The sequence below is a fragment of the Crinia signifera genome, chromosome 7, assembly GCF_055691185.1.
Source record: "Crinia signifera chromosome 7, ASM5569118v1, whole genome shotgun sequence".
Classification (NCBI taxonomy): domain Eukaryota; kingdom Metazoa; phylum Chordata; class Amphibia; order Anura; family Myobatrachidae; genus Crinia; species Crinia signifera.
In genome coordinates, this window is record NC_139223.1 from 109,830,797 (window position 1) to 109,847,788 (window position 16,992).

At 44.4% G+C, this 16,992-nt stretch overlaps 1 protein-coding gene across 2 annotated transcripts in view; it reads left to right on the forward strand.

Moving 5' to 3' along the window:
* The first annotated feature begins 2,349 nt into the window (after positions 1-2,349).
* LOC146020468 (uncharacterized) overlaps positions 2,350-16,992 on the forward strand; it is a 142,963-nt gene continuing 128,320 nt past the window's right edge. Inside the window, exon 1 of one of the 2 annotated variants that reach the window (XM_083153622.1) lies at positions 2,350-3,266. The gene's annotated coding sequence lies outside the window, so the exon portion shown is untranslated. The remainder of the gene's footprint in view (positions 3,267-16,992) is intronic. The other variant, XM_083153624.1, reaches the window with a different exon arrangement.

The window sequence follows — 16,992 nt, forward strand, 5'->3', positions numbered from 1 at the left end:
TCAAGGAATTAGAATTAGGGAGGTGGTAGATGTTGTGGCATTATATGCAGATGATATGCTTCTTTTTTTACAACACTCAGAACTGTTGCAGATAGTAGAGCGGTTTGGCAAATTTTCTGGATTATTAGTTAATTGGGAGAAGTCGTATATCCTTCCTATTTCAGGTCGGATCCCTGAGGATGACTATACCATCCATACATCACAATGGACAGTGCAGATTAAATATCTAGGTATTTGGATCACACCTCAGGCTACTGATTATGTGGTTCAAAGTGTTGATCCTATTATACAAAACTTTAAAGAGAAAGCTTGTGCCTGGAGAAAATTACCGTTGACTGTGTTGGGTCGTTTTAATCTATTTATGGCCATCCAACCGAAATGTTGGTATGCCCTGTAGAATTCTCCGGTTTCTATTTTGCAAAACAGGTATTTAGCAGGGTTGAGAGTGTAATGCTATAATTTATAAATCTCAATTATCAGGTGGCTTGGGTCTCCCCAATTTGTGACTGTATTGTATAGCAGCACAATAATCAGATTTATCTAAATGGGATAGATTTGACAGTGGAGAGTTTTCACAGGAACTCACATTGGATTCTACGTGGAGAAGATGATGGGCCCTCGATGGAATCTATAGGTGCGTATGAGTGGATAATTGCAGTGTGTAATAAAGTTTTACTTTTCATATGTGTTTGTGTTTTATTGAACTATTTGTACTGTTGTGGAACTACAAGTTCCATTAGGGCCTTTAATGCCATGCATGCTGGGACTTGTGGTCCTCCAAGTCCCTGCATGCGGTGCAGGCTTGCTAGAACTCAAAGTTCCACAACAATACATAATAGTTTTTATTTTTTTAAATGCCATCAGCTTCGTGCCCACCACCCTGGGGCACCGGGCATAGCTCTGAGTTTCAGCACAGGCTGGGTTAACCCTGGAGGGTGGGGACCCCTTCAATTGGGGGGGGGGATCCCCACTCACCCAGGGTCCCTGTCCGGGCTGACCAGACAGTGGGATAAGGGTTTGGCCGGGGACCATATATAATAAGTGCCATTACTATGCCGGCTAGCTTGTCCCAGTGCTGGTTCTCAAAATACGGGGGGACCCCTAGTCATTTCCCCCATACTTTGGGAACCAAGACCGGCCCTTGAGCCTGGTGCTGGTTTTTAAAAATTACGTGGAACCCCTACTTTAATTGTTCCCTGAATTTTTTAAAACAGGACTGGCTCTTTGAGCCTAGGGCTGGTTATGGTGTGGAGGGGGGGACCCCCACACCATTTTTTTTCTGATTTATTTTTACCATATTTTTACACTGACTGATCCGTGCAGGGTGCCGACTCGTATTTGTATTTAGCGGCCGTCAAATACAAATACGGCGGAGTACAACTGCCTACACCATCAGCCAAATACGAATTCATAAATGCGGCATTAGTGAACCTACCCTATTTAGGAATTGTATTTTTCAGAAAATATGGGAATATCTATTTTTTGTAAGTGTGGGCAGCAAGATTGCATCATTGTGGCAACCACCCCACCGCCATGTAATGCCTGTAATACAGGCACTGCACAGTGGGCGGTAGGGCTGGGATGACGTAATTCTCTCTGCACATGTTACATCTGCCCCCCCCCCCCCCCCCCCTGCAGTGCACATGGTTTTGTCCATTTGAGAAGGAATTTGCCTTTGCGAGTGAACCAGAATAAGTGCCATGGTGTATTTGAGCATGTATGCTGTATATGGGAATGGCAGTTTGCTAACTGCTCAGTGCCCTCCTCATATAACTGTGACTTTGTATTTTGCAAGTACAATTTTATACACTGATTATATAAAAAGTACATATGCATCCCGCTACAGAGACTTTACAAGATAAAGCAAAAACAAACAAACACACATAGAAAGCTAGACAGATAGAGCAAAAACAAACAGATAAACACACACAGATAGTTAGACATAGATAAATAACGAGTTATCAGTAGTAAACATTAGGTGACAGAGCACCTTTGAACGTATTTATTCTCAGTCAGGCAGATGGAGGATCCAGCGCTTAGTAAAATGATCCTGGATGATGAGATGAGAGCAGCACAGCACAGTCCTCTCATTTGGGCTCCACGCAGCACAAGCTGCAAAGGTGTTACCCACTAGTTTGATGTAGCGAACTCTTTCATCCCTAAGACCACGTGATAGTGTTACCGGACCTAGGAAAGCTCCATGCTCCCTTGTCCTCGTCACCATGGAAACCAGGCCAAGCAGACGGGCTGTTAGTTTAGCTGGACCTTTAGGAAGATGAGAGAGGGTGGGGGGCAGAGCTGAATCAGAGGAGGGAGGGATGAGGCGGGAGACAGAGCATGATGGAGAGGAGGAGAAAGGATAGGAGGGGGCAGCACTAAGCTTATTCTCAATGCAAAGGAAGGTTCTGCAGAGACTGCACACAAAGAGCCAGCAGGGCAGCCTGACATACAATATACAGGTAGAACACACACACACACACACACACACACACTGCACTGCTCAGCTCTAATATATATATACACTCCAGCTGGCATATACACCTGCTAAACACATAGATAGATAGATAGATAGATAGATAGATAGATAGATAGATAGATAGATCTATATCTATATATAATCTATCGCTCTATCTATCTATCTATCTATCTATCTATCTATCTATCTATCTATCTATCTATAATATATGCACACTATAAATATATAGATATGCACCTTTCTGGTATTATATATGTACCAGAGCAACCTGACATACAATATACTAATACAGGTTAAATATATAGACATTGTGCTGGCCAGCTGGTATATACACCTGCTGTCCACACATTAAGGATACATATATAGCACATGCTGTACTGCTGAACATTATACAAATCTAGAGACAAACATCTTCCTTTTATCATATATATATATATATATATATATACACACACACAGCAGTCTGACTCACACGTTACACCCAGCCTATAGAACTATATAATAATATAATATACAGTATGTAATTTCAGGCTGGTTTGCACATTGCTGCTCCAATATATAGTGCAGAATACACACCCACTCAGCACCGTCATACTACTCTATACTCATTTCCTATTCTGCTCAGCCTGCACTCTTAGCTGCAGAAACACACTGCACATTGTACAGGACACACATCAGCTACAGTACTACCCATCCTGAGAACAATGGTGGCTGGATATTGGGATGTACAACGTGTCCTGGAAGGTGATGGGGGACACTGCGGAATGATGAGAAGACACCCCTGAGAATGGTAAGGAGCTGGCAATGTGTGGAAGGGGGTGTGATCGCTTTACATATGTCTCCTATCCTATGAGGCCCCTAGGATGTAACCACTGTGACACATGTCATTGTGCGGTGACCCTAGGGTAATCTAACTCCATGTGTATGGCTGGTACACACTATAACACCAGGGGCCTGCGGTTTGTGGAAAGCTAACAACAATAGCAACCAGGAAACCCAATCCGTGACCTTAGTCATGACGTGAAGGGTGATAGCTGGCATACCTATATTAAGTTATTGGTCATGGGACATCATTCCCTTCTGGTGCTGGTTAACCTGCTTCTTATACTGGGGGTACTAAAGGGTTACTACTGAATGATGGCCAAGAATATGTCTTTGTGCAAAATATTAATATTGAGAAAATTACATTTTATTCTGTTCTATTGCGACAGTGAATCTTCTCTTACTTCTTCTGAAACAAATAAGGATGGATTTTCCAACATGAGAATTGGGTATTATTATAAGACAGGTAGAGATGTACACAACAAAATGTATACATATATACGTATATTCATATATATGTATATATATATATATATATATATATATATACACATATATTCAGGTTTTGGTAGCCAAGTGCATTGATTGGTTCTGTGTTCTGTGCCTGTAATGAACGCAACCTTTGCAAATGACTCTTGCCATGTCTAGAACATGTTGCAGTACATAGATCACCATTAATGATAATGCTTCAGTGGAATAATCTCATAGAAATGGCATTGCTAAAAATTAGTGAGTGGAGATGTCATCACTTAAGTGTCATGAGCGATGACATCATTATTCCATTAAATATGCAGTAATATACTGTACAGTATGATACCTCATGGAAACCTCAGGAGAGTCTTATATCTTGTAAAGAACTAAAAAGACCTTGTCTACAATGCTGTTTATTCTGTAAAACTACAAGTACAATTGTAATGTTTGTTTTTTGTGCTACAGTTTATCACTTAATATTAATATTAAGTTATTTTAATATTGCTCTATAGAATCCTGAAGTGTGCTTTCATTGTTTTTTTTTCATGTAATTGTGCCACCTGTGATTCATTTTTAATGACAGTTAAAATAAGCTAGTAGTTTAAAATGCAACAGTAAGGTGGAGGTTTTACAAAGTATTGGTGCAATGGGGCTTTGGTGAAATGAGCCACCTGCGCTTGTCCTTTAAATGGCTGCAGGCATTGTCTAAAATATATTGATATTGGAGCCTGTCATTGTCTAGCTGCCTCGTGTTACATGAAAACAATGCCTAATGTTACAGCCTTCACAATGCACTTGCTACTGTAGCAAGAATTGCAGTGAGTGACTACACAAGGTATCACCTTCTCCGGGAACAGTCGCAGTTCAGTTTGTGTCTGCAAATTACTAAAAGAATATTTGAAATGCAATTACCATGATTTTATCTTTCAAATAATTATATGTACAGTATGAGCTAAGGCAGATGTGACTGTTATGAATGGTATATCCAATTTCAGATGCTTTGTAAAGGGATCTTGTATGCTAGTACTGTTCCAGGATTCCATGCTCCCCTTCTGCATCTCTTCTTGTAGCTGTGAAGTTAGATAAATGTTCACATCATTGTTTTACTGCACATGGCACCGTAGAGGAAGCATAGTGTGCCAGTAATGTACAGAAAGCTTTATATCACTGTAGATTGTTTGCATTAATTCACTTATCTCTGTGCTAACTAACAATAGCATTTCTTTTCACTCTCTCATTATGAAGTTATTAACAAATCTCCAGTGTACTATCCAGAGGACTGGCCCACTGGGGGTACAGGGGAAACCCCCGGCAGCCCCACTGTTTGGAAGCTTCACCTTGCTCCTCTAGGGATCAGGTTCCAAACTGTGCATTTGGATTATACACAGGACTGTGGTTTATTTCTACAGCACACTGCTGTTATAAAGCTGTCACATTATCATGTATGCACAAGAAAGGACGTAACTACCATAGGTGCAAGGGGTGCAGCTGCTATGGGGCCCAGAGCTGAAGGGGGGCCATTTTTTGCTGTTTAACTAATATGTTTTATTTATCACCATCAGTTGCTGAAGAGGTGGCCCTTACAAACTCTTGCTAGGGGGCCTACTAATATCTAGGTACGCCTCTGTGCACCAGCAGTATTTACAAAATATATATTTCTCAAGAGGTCCAGACCACACATTCGCTAATGGTTAGAAAAACCAATGTAGTGGCTGGCCACACCCCCTCTAGAGACTGGCTACACTCCTAATCATTGGCCCATTCCAAAGAATTCCCCGGTGGGCCCTTCATGCCCCAGTCTGATACTGTACTACATTTACCTGTTCTGATTGCTGCAGCCAAATGTATCTCTTCCGGTTCACCCTTTATTAATTAAGGTTTCTATTATCACCTGTGATTTACTGTAGAACTGAGTGTTTCATTACTATTGCCACATACATCAGAAATAAGCCGTTTATTTTTTAGGGTGATTTATTACAATTCTCTGTTCAGCAATCCTGTACCTGTGTAAGTGAAAAGTTAACTGACATCTGTCAGAGTCAGATCTGGCTAGCCTTCTGCATCAGGTGTGGTCATCAGGCTGCACACATGCAAGTATAGTCTTGTGGGCATTGGCTCCCATCCACCATAGGGGTGCAGTCACTAGGTCTACAAGCATGCATTAGGTCGACATGAAAAAGGTCAACACAAGTTTTTCATAAAAAAAGGTGTTTTTTTCATACTTGATAATAGTGAGAATGTAATATTGTGCCCAAAAAAGGGCGAGCAAATGCGGTACACTTATACCATGTTCATTTTAAATTAAGTTGAAATAGACACCAAAAAGAAAAGAAAAACTGGTGTCGACCTAATGCTTGTGTTGACATAATGACCTGAACCTAATTCATCTGTCGTCCTAGAGACTGTTGACCTATTGTGGTCAACCTAATGACTGTTGACCTAAGTTCTGTTGACCCTATGACCCATACCCCACCATAGTACCTGCTTGTTGTCAGGGGATCCCCCACCCCTGATGCCACGGGTCTACAGTCCTGGTGGGTGCAGGTGTTCCAACCAGCCCCCTTTATACTATTGAACATGTCCTTCCAAAATAGCTACCACCTCCTCCAGCATCCTTAATAACTGTCTCCTCTGAGGTGGCCATTTTGGAAGAGACATCTCTTTCACGGTGCACTGACAGCAGTGTAGCGGCTCTGGAGAGTTGTCTTCACAGTACCTCCCATGCCCACCCAGATTCTCCAAGCCTGGGGACTGTTACTACTCCACTGCTGACGGGGAAGATCCATCTCTGATGGAATACTGTAATTCTAAAAACCCTATGCTTTCAGAGCTCTAAAAACCCTATGCTTTCAGGCCTTAATGTACTGTAGTACCAGGGGTGCAAGTGCGGCGGCACAGGGTGGTACAGCATACCGCTTTATCATAAAGTGCCGGTACCCCGTACCGCCATTAGAAACACGGCGAGCGCTGACACTGCGCATGCACCGGAATGCGCCGGAATGCGCCTTGACATCATGGAACCGGCGCGTCCTAATGTTGCGTGCCGCGTCGGCGCTTAAACTCTGCAGAGGAAGAGTTGGCGGGCACCTGCGGGAGTTCACTGATGCAGCAAACAGTAGGGGGAGGCCAGCCAGGGCAAGTCGGAGACAGCCTGTCAGCCCGTGTTAGGAGACCTGCGGAGACAGTGACGGTCGGAGTGGGTATGCTAATACTGAGCTCACATTAAATGACTGTCTGTAATGTAAATGAAGTGTTTTTAAGGCGCTGCTAAGCCCATTTGGTTCAGATGCAAAATTGTTGAGTGGGCTTGAGCCTCAACAATTTTGCATCTGAACCAAAAGGCCTCAGCCTGTATGCTTTGATTGTTTGGAATGAATGAGAAGAAGATGGAATGGGTGTTGTGTGTTTTGCAGACTAAAGTTAAAAGATACAGTTTACAGTGGTGGTGATTAATATTTTATTTATAATTTGGAGCATGTGGAACAATGGGACTAACTAATGGTAATTATCCTAGATGATGATACTAGTGGCTACTTTCAAAGTACCAACTAGTATCCTCATCTAGGAAGTACCATTATTAGTCCCCATATTCCACACCTCCAAATTATAAACTAATAAAATATTAATCACCACTGTATTCTGTATCTTTCAACTTTTATTCTGCAAACACACAACACCAGGGGTGCAAGTATGGCGGTACTCCCCCCAAATCCTTAATGCGCATGCGTGCATATGTAAGTGGCAGGGGGTGTGGCCTCCGACACCCAGTCACAACTGATTCCCTTCGGAGGGGAGCTCATCGCGCGTCTCTCCTTCCCCTCCCTGTGTCACTGTGACTGGGCTGTCAGTCAGTCAGAACTCGCGGGACGGAGCCAGCCCGTGAGATATGATTGGCTGACGGCCCAGTCACACAGTGAAGCCGGGAAAAGAGATGCGTGATGCGCTCCCCTCCGAAGGGAAGCGGGCGACTGGAGGGTGGAGAGGAGACCTCAGAGACCCTGCTCTGGGGGCATATGTGTGGTACATACTGTGGGGGCATGTGTGGCACTGGGGGCATACTTAGCACTGTGGGGGCATATGCGTGGCACTGGGGGGGCATATCTGGCTCTGGGGGCATATGTGTGGCACTGTGGAGGCATATCTGGCTCTGGGGACATACCTAGCACTGGGGGCATATGTGTGTGTGGCACTGTGGGGGCATACTTAGCACTGTGGGGGTATATATGTTTGGCACTGTGGGGGTATATGATATCTGCCACTGTGGGGGCATATGTGTGGCACTGTGTGGGCATATTAGTAATGGGCATCAGTTGTGCGGCAGCGGCACAATGGGCATTATGGCATGGGTATTATGTGTAATTTTCGGCGTGCAATATCCCGGTTTGTAGTTTATCTGGGTCCTACATTTTGTGTGCAGGATGCAATGCACAAGCCCAACCAGAAATGTCATTGTGTTTTAAAGTTTAGTCATGTAGCCACTCCCCCTCGTGTCATATGACCACGCCCATTTTTCGGTGCGCGCCTTCGTCGCGCGGCCCAGTACCGCTAAGACATTTTTTCTACTTGCACCACTGTTAAGTACTGATAGAACTTCCCAATGCTGAATAATATGGAGATGCTCAGAAAAGAGAGGTCTAATTTTCGGTTTCTAAGGGGACTTTTAAATGAAATAAGGGCTTCACATACTGTAACTTAACATAGGAGCCCTATAATAGATGAGGCATTTGGCACCAACCTCAATATTATTGATAAAGTGATATTTCTGAGAAACAAACAAACAACAAAAAAAACAAAGATATAATTATGAGGTTTAATTAATAATGAATGAATACATTTTAATGTGTTATCCAACATAAGTAATATGCACATTTAAATGGTTTAGAAATAAAATAATGGTTGTTACTTCATTCCATTTGGAAAAAACCCTCAGTGACTGGTAATGTTGTCAGGAGCCAGCAGTAGGGCCCAGGTAGACTGTAGGAGTGGGCTGGCTGTTAAGTCTCAGTAGCGAATAGTTTATGTCATACTGTAGGAGAAACAGGGGGTGAGATTTAATGGGATGAGAGATTCAGAAAATGAGAGATTTGGTGAGAAATCTCCAGTTTTTTTAAAGCAGCAATCATTTACACTGCAAAATCAAACTGGTTTTGCAGTGTAAATGATTGCTGCTTTAAAAAAACTGGAGATTTCTTACCAAATCTCTCACTTTCTGAATCTCTCATCCTATTAAATCTCACCCAATATTTCTTGGTAAATACTTTTGACATAGAGCTCCAGGATAAATATCCATAATCGGGGTTAGTGCAAGTAATAGTAGTATTTTGAGATAATGTGATTTACATTTTATCTAGTTATATTTTGCGCTTTGATAAATATGCCCATTGGTTTTACTTTAATACAACTGCCATTTGTAATATTGGTCATTTTAGGCTTGTTTTGTCAGAGTCCCAAAACAATAAAGTTCTATCCTAATCCATCTCTCTGTAGACTAACATGAAAGAGGATCCGCCTGTTTACATCAATTTAGAAGCATTCTACAGTGCAATGGGTTAAGCCAAACACACCTAGGTGTGAGCGTCACCTCACCAACCTGCTTCACTGAACAGTCATGATAAGTAAGAAAAGTAACATAGATTACTGACTTTCTTTCACTGTCAGATCATGGGAATATCATGTCGGAACAATGGATCAGAAGATCACTGGTAAAAGCAGAGAGACATGTCCTTTACACTTTCTAATGAGATGAACTCCACAGCTAGGTTTCTTACTGCATCCAGTTCATAATTAATATGAGAAATGTAATTACATTTAAATATTGTAAAAACAGTATCAGTAAAACACCATGGGTGAAATGTAATAGGGGGCGATTCTTGGTCATCTTTAAAAATCGCATCAAATCGCATGTGCAAAAATCGCACATTTTGTCATGAAAATGTGCGAATTTGATAAAATGTGCGATTTTGTGTAAAAAAAAAATGGCGTGGGGTCCCCCCTCCTGAGCATAACCAGCCCCAGACCTCATTGAGCCGGACCTGGTTCCAAAAATACAGGGGACAAAAAGCGTAAGGGGTCTGCCGTATTTCTGAAACCATCCCCGGACTCTTGGACCGGTCCTGGTTCCAAATATACGGGGGACAAACAATCTGGGGTCCCCCGTATTTTGAAATCAGCACCGGGCTCCAACAGCTGCGGTGTCATGTCACAGCCAGGGGACACTTTTTTTTAACATAAGGTTCCCAGGCCATACCATGAGCACCGTGGCTGGTCAGCCTTGGATGGGGTGCATGGGGGAGTGGGGACCCGTCCACTCTGAAGCCCGGGGCGGTCACCAGCGTCCCTGGGCTTTGGACGCTGGCCTGATAGGGTTAATTCATATATACATAACATTGCTTTATACAGGTGAACTACAAGTGCCAGAAGGCCTCCCCTGCATGCTGGGACTTGGCGAACCACAAGTCCCAGCATGCGGGGCATTAATGGGCCCGCTGAGACTTGTACTCCACCTGTAAAAAGAATGTTAAAATACAACACACACGCACAGAAAAGTACAATTTTATTAAACACACACACACACACCTCACTTTTACACCAACATACTTACCGAACCAGGGTCCAGCGCTGCCCTCCCTCTTCCACAGCCAGCTCACCCCGCACAGCTGCAATAGAGGCTGTTAGCATGGTTGGCTCGATGTGTCAGCCAATCAGGACTGAGCTATGCATCTTCATGGAGACGCATAGAGCCAACGACGCTAGCAGCCTCTATAAAAGCTGTTAGAAGCGCTCCAGGAAGCCAGTTCACCCCGCTGTCAGTGCGGGGTGAGCTGGCTGTGTGTGTGTGTTTTATTTTAACATTCTTTTTTACAGGTGAACTACAAGTCCCAGCAAGCCCATTAATGCCCCGCATGCTGGGACTTGTGGTTCGCCAAGTCCCCACATGCGGCGGAGGCCTGCTGGCACTTGTAGTTCACCTGTATAAATCAATGTTATGTATGAATTAATTAACCCTATCAGGCCGACGTCCAAAGCCCAGGGACGCCGGTAACAGGCCTGGCCTTCAGCCCTGTACGGGTAAAGCCGGGGGGGGGGGCTTTATTGGGGGGTCCCCACTCCCCCAGGTACCCCGTCCAAGGCTGACCAGGCACAGTGCTCATGGTATGGCCGGGGGACCTTATGTAAAAAGTGTCCCCCGTCGTTGGCATGACACCGCGGGCTGTTGGAGCCCGATGCTGGTTTCAAAATACAGGGGACCCCCAGATTTTTGGGATTTTTTGGAACCAAGACCGGTCCAAGAGTCCAGGGCTGGTTTCAGAAATATGGGGGACCCCTATGCTTTTTGTCCCCCCGTATTTTTGGAACCAGGTCCGGCTCAATGAGCCCGGGGCTGGTTATGCTCAGGAGGGAGGACCCCACGCCATTTTTTTTTAAGTTTTAACTTTTACACATTTTTAAAAACAGAACCATGCAGAACCTGGTCTAATTTTTTAACGATTTTTGGTAACGTTTACCAAAAATCGCACCCTATTACATGTGCGATTTGTATACTTTATAATGGAAAAACATCTGGATGTGAATTGAAGTGTGACTAAAAATCACCACTTCAAAATGTGCTATTTCGCGGCAAAAAATGCTATTTGTTTACTGCAAATTGCACCCTATTACATGTGCGATTTTCAGAAAACGTGCGATTTCGGCCCTTTTGTGCTATATTATCTGCTTTATTGCATTATTAGTTAGAAGCGCCATCAAAGTGACAGACACCAGGGGTGAATGATAGGAGCTGCAGGGTTTCTGGAACTCTGGCAGCTGGGAGCTGGGGATCTAGGCTCATCAGGCCCTGCACAGCTTCCTCTGTGTCTAGAGGACACTAGTAGCCAACACCAGGTGGCCGGAGGGGTCTAGGCATGGCTTGTGTGGGATGTAAAAGAACATGTACCTCTACTGACCCCACCAACCCAACTGCTGCAGAAAATTCACAGTTCCATTCCTGGCTTGCCTAGAGATCATTCTGACTGCCCTGCAACCTATCCATTGTTTTGGAGCACTAGAATACAAGAGCTACATTACTCAGCCACTGGTACTAATGGGTCCTATTGCTGATGTCCTATGGGATCCAGATGATAGGTCAACAATCAATAGGTTGACACCAAATGGTCATCATGTACAACGTCAACATAGGCAAAATGGCGACACAAGCAAACATGGCAATGGTCGACACTTGGAATGCTCAGCATGAGTTTTTCACATTTCAAACTTTTTCATACTTTCATATGGTAAAATGACACAGTACACAAATTGCTCATGCTCATGTGTGGACATTGACATCAACAAAGTGAAAAATTCATGTCGACATTTTCATCTGCCGACTTGTTGCTTGTGTCCACCTTTATCCATGTTTCAAGTTGAGTTTTCCCATGTCGACTTATTGCATGCGTTGACCATTTGACCATGTCGACATAAGGCATGTTGACATTTTCATGTGTCCACCTGTCTAACAATAGGTGTCGACCTATTGACTACCAACCTTCTTACTGTCGACCTATGACCCATACCCATCTGGGGGTGGTGTGGGCTTGGGTCTGTTCAGTGGTGGCTTCTGCCTCTCCCATGGGGGTACCAGAATCCCCGGTGGCAGTGATGATGCCTCCCTCTCCCTCCCCTGAGACTACTCTCACAAGAAGTGTTCTTTGATCTACTTATAATAAGATCTAAGGGAACCATTTATCAACAATTGCATTTGCAGTGCAATGTGGTCATGATATTAACAACCAAAATGTATTTGCAAGATGCAATTATACCACCCAATGTATAAATCAGCATACCCATGGAGTGGAGTACATGCATATAGGTACTTGGGGTGAGGATTTGATAGACTAACAGGGCTGTTCAGCGTGCTGTCCTCCAGCATGTCCTACAACAGTAATAGAATTCCCTAATAGCAGCACTGTGGCTGGCTAAGTTAGGATGAATGGTTCCATGGTGGCTGGCCACTAGACCTGAAAAACCACTAGGCTAGAAATCCATTGGTACTTGTGTAATAGCACGGCACCCGTTACCTAGTAAGCGTAGCATCTCTGTCAGAATCAGCGTAGTGTTTGCGCGGCTAGCGTAGTAAGCGTAGTCAGTCAGAAGTAGCGTAGTGTTCCCGCGGCCAGCGTAGTCAGCGTCCCTGTCAGAAGTAGCGTAGTGTTCCCGCGGCCAGCCTAGTCAGCGTCCCTGTCAGAAGTAGCATAGTGTTCCCGCGGCCAGCGTAGTCAGCGTCCCTGTCAGAAGTAGCATAGTGTTCCCGCGGCCAGCATAGTCAGTCAGCGTTACGCAGTTACCATAGTCAGTCAGAGGTGAAGGTGAAGTGACTGCGGAATGGCTGCAGAACCTCTCACGATGTTTAACCTGCTGTAGACAGAGGAGGAGTCAGTGGCTTTTTTTCAGCAGCACCATTTGCTGCCACTGACACAAACCTGTGTTAATTGACACCCAATGCGTTTCAGCGTGAAGGAGTGCATGTGGCGTTGCCACATTAAAACCTGGCAAAAGAAGATAAGTCTCTGTGCGGCACATTGGTTTCCGGGGTTTCCGGTGTCATATCCCATTTCTTACCCTCATCCTTTTTATTTATTCATGGGCAGAGGAGATCACAAGCATATCGTTTTGTGAACGACAACTAAAGTTGTCGGACAAAACCAAAGTGCTGTACAATAACCTTATGCGGGAGGCCTGCACCGTGGACTTAATGTCGCAGCCCCAACGCCGAATTGGCGGTCCGGGAAAAATAGTTGAGGTGGCCGAGAGTCTGTTTGTACAGAAAAAAGGTCATGTTGGATGTGTGCTGCCTCAACAGTGGTTGTTTGGAGGCATTCCCAGGGGGGATGCGGTTAATTTCCCGGCGGTCGGAATCCCGGCGTTCAAAATACCGACCGCCGAAATCCCGACCGCCGAAATCCCGAAACTTTCTCCCTCCGTGGGTGTCCACGACACCCATAGAGGGAGAATAAATTAGCGTGCCGAGCGTAAGACGTGACGCCAGCACCCTGATGTCCACCATCAACAAATATATAGAACCGGGGATGACTATATACTCTTGCTGCTTTCCCACTGCCTACCCGGGTAAAGACCCGTTTTTTTTAAACGTGTCTTTACCCGGGTAATAGCCACAAAGACCCTTTCCCACTGCAGCTTTTAAACGTTAAAATAACGTTTAAAAGCAGTTTTTGTCCCATTCACACTTACCCATGTAAACCACAAAGCAACACGTTTAAACTCTCTAGTAAACCTTGCCTGTCATTAAAAACATCACATGCACCAATCATGTTCTTAACCTTTATTATTATTTCTAAATACCGTTTAAAACCCTTTCCCATTGCCAAAAAAACGGCTCTTACACGGTAAAAACACTGCTTTTTACCCGGGTAACAAATACCGGTATTTGTTACCCGTGTAAAGCAACCTGGAGCTTTCCCACTGCAGCTCTAGCCGTTTAAAAAGGCTAAAAAAACTGCATTTTACAGTGTAAAGCCTGCAGTGGGAAAGGGGCATCTGATTGCTGGTGTGCATATAACACTCAACAGCTGGAGCAGGCAGGGTAAACCACCACTAATTTTGTTGATCCTGAGACTGGGGTTCATACCCAAAACATTGAACGCCTTTGAACGCCTTCTGGGATCTTGTAAGTGCTGCAACAAAAGGCAAAGGGGCACTGCACGCCAAAATCTGGACTCCTATCTCCAGGAATTAATTTGGCGCAAAACTGTCGGCGCAGAAAGCGCTTTCCAGTGGATTCTACATGCCTTAACTCTGCTCCCAAAGGCTGACACAGATGCAGACATAACTGCGTCAACTTCAGCTGCAGTTTCCGTGAATGCAGAAGCTGAAGAATAATTTTATTATTTTCTATGGTCTTGTTATTTCATATTATTGTCCTTTGTTAAGTGTTTTTTTTTTTCTTCTTTATTATTCACTAAAATCTAGTTACCTGTTAACACGTCGTCATTACTGTCTCAGATGTATGTTATGGCAGGTGTGAATGTGTTCCTGAAACACCCCCACTATCCACGCCAGCCCGAAGTGTGATGAGGGGACATGTTACGCGTCTCCCCATCCTGTTCATACCCCCACTATCCACGTTGGCGTAATTGATTTTATAAAGTGTGGCAAGTGCAGCGAGCCCCGTGAGGGGATGCGGATTACTTTCCATGTATTCCTTGTCTTCTCGCGGGGCTCGCTATGCTCGCCACGCTTCGGGCTCCATGCCCACGTGGATAGTGGGGGTATGAACAGGTTGGGGGGTATGAACAGATTGGGGGGCCGCTAACTATGCTAGGCAGCCTTTGGGCTACGCTGAAAACGTAGCGTAGCCGGGCGCCGTGCTATTACACAAGTACCAAACCATTTCAGCTCATATAATGCCTACAATTTGTGGCCATTAAGAACCGGCATTACTATAAACAATAAACATCCCCATAACTTAGATTTGGATAGAGACACCTCCTGACAATTAGGCAACAGCACCTTCAATGCCCTGATAAACCTAGGAGGTTGTTCTGGTTGATTCACAAGGCTGCAGCCTTGTGAGTCCACCAGACACCGCCCTCCAAATGCTGGTATGCCCGCCCCCCCCTTGCATGCTGCATATGTTCACACAGGCTGTGAATGGATGTTTAACATAAACATCCATTCGCATGCTTTGGCGGAGCACCCACATCATTCGATGGTCGCCGACCATCGAATGATGTGGAAGGTCCACACATATCTAAGGTTTCTCTCAGGTAACCTTAGATATGCGTGGACATTCGGCAGGAAGTGGGTGGACAGCTGACATCTGGTGATGTCAGCTGCCTGTCCCCAGCGCCCACATCACGGGCCATGAAATGCTGGGTGTTCCCATGAGCACGACTATCCGCCATCGTCCCACGCCCCCCAACCGCAGTGTTGGGTATGTGAGCCTGGTGAACACCCTTTTCGCCATGGCTGCATGCACCCTGTGTCTGCACATGCGCAGAAAAGCATCTGTGCATGCGCAGACGCACAACATCGGTCCCCTGTGCGGACACACGTGTGATATGGACTGATCAGAATGAGGGCCAGAAAATTTAAGGTATGGTCTGTGCCTTATGAACCCTTAGAAAACTGTAATGTGCAAAGAAAAATAACAGCACACTTAGCTTACTCCTGCAGAGTGGCCAGCATATATTGCACCTTCATCCCTTCTCTCTACTCTAATATACTGTACCATATATTAAAATACAAAGCTTCTGTAATCTATTGCCACTAGTTCCAACAATCTTGCTAGGTGGTACCACAGAGCAGGATAAACCCTAGTGTGCTACCACTCATTGGCCCTTATTCTGGTTCACTCGCAAAGGCAAATTCCTTCTCAAATGCACAAAACCATGTGCACTGCAGGTGGGGCAGATGTAACTTTTGCAGAGATAGTAAGATTTGGATGTTATTTTGTTTTTATGCAGGGAAAATACAGACTGCTTTATTTTTACACTTCAATATAGATCTCACTTTGAAGTAAAACCCCACACATATCTAATCTATCTGCACATGTTACATCCCCCCCCCCCCCCTGCAGTGCACACGGTTTTGTCTATTTGGGAAGGAATTTGCCTTTGCAAGTGAACCAGAATAAGGGCCAGTGTGGAATCTTAGAAGCATTGAAATGTCACTCATTAAAGAAATTAGCAGCAGCCAGCCATACAATAACTGTGTATAGGGGTGCAGGAGCAAAATAGCATATCCCTCACCTGCCCAAATGTACACACCCTGAAAATGGCATTATTTTAACCAAAATGAGGGGGGGGGTTTGCAGATTGTGGTGTGCTAATTTTGTCTCATTATCACATATCTCTCAGAAGGGCACAACTAGCACCTCTTCTGATAATGTGCGACCTTGATAAAGATGTAACATTGAAACGTGTATTGGCAGAATGCCAGCTGTGTATTGTTACAGTGATATGCTACTGTGTGCAAGTGAGAATTAATCAATGACGCTAGTTAGTGGGGTTAAAGGCATGTACACACGGTGCAATTTTTGCTAGGGGACAATTTTGACAAAGCTATTTTGACTAAGTGATTTTAACTATATGCACTGGCGATCTTGCTTACGTTCACTATGATCTCCTACAATTTAGTCAAAATAGACTTGACTTTACAATCATATTTTCTATGTGATACTGATTTAGCGGGGCCGCGCATTGGTATCGGCTGCATGTTTAACACTGCGA